The sequence below is a fragment of the Mandrillus leucophaeus genome, unplaced genomic scaffold (genome assembly GCF_000951045.1).
Source record: "Mandrillus leucophaeus isolate KB7577 unplaced genomic scaffold, Mleu.le_1.0 Scaffold370, whole genome shotgun sequence".
NCBI classification, from domain to species: Eukaryota; Metazoa; Chordata; class Mammalia; order Primates; family Cercopithecidae; genus Mandrillus; species Mandrillus leucophaeus.
In genome coordinates this window covers 533,866-534,489 of record NW_012103921.1, presented here as the reverse complement: position 1 = coordinate 534,489, position 624 = coordinate 533,866, and positions in this window count along the sequence as shown.

The following is a 624-nucleotide window of genomic DNA, read 5'->3' as shown; positions in this document are numbered from 1 at the left end:
GCGCCTGGCCTGGCCAGGATATTTTTATAGCAGGACTGGAAAGATAATTCAGCCTTTCCTCTACCATGAGTGATCAAAATTAGTTTTTTATTAGTGATAGTTTAGGAATTATTTTCCTTCAGCTTTGCAATTCATCATTGGTAAGATTATTTAACTCTTAATGATTGTTGTTACATTTGGAGCAACTGCTATAAAATATCTTACATATGTGAGCTGTGTATTTGGAAGGATTTTTCACACACTATTTCTGGCTTCCTGCATTTCAGATTTTATTTCTCTTACAATGCCCTTGTACTCCTGGGGCTGGGCATCATATCATCTCTGATTCAGCACCTTCAGAGCACAACACTCAGGAAGACAGCACAGTGGCATCAGGAATATTCCCGAATGCCACCTGGAGCACCTAGCAATAATGTAACTGTACCCGCAAAGGGCCAGAATCCCGTAAATACACTCACCCCCAGCCCTAAACCCAAATCAGCCTCTCCCTAGCCGGATTTCAAAACACCTGTGGCCACCTGCTATAAAGTGAGGTGTGATGAAGGACAGTTTGGGAGTGGAAAGAGAAAAAAGTCTGAACTAACTATAGTTAAAATATCTTATGTTTGCAAAATTTTTATTTTA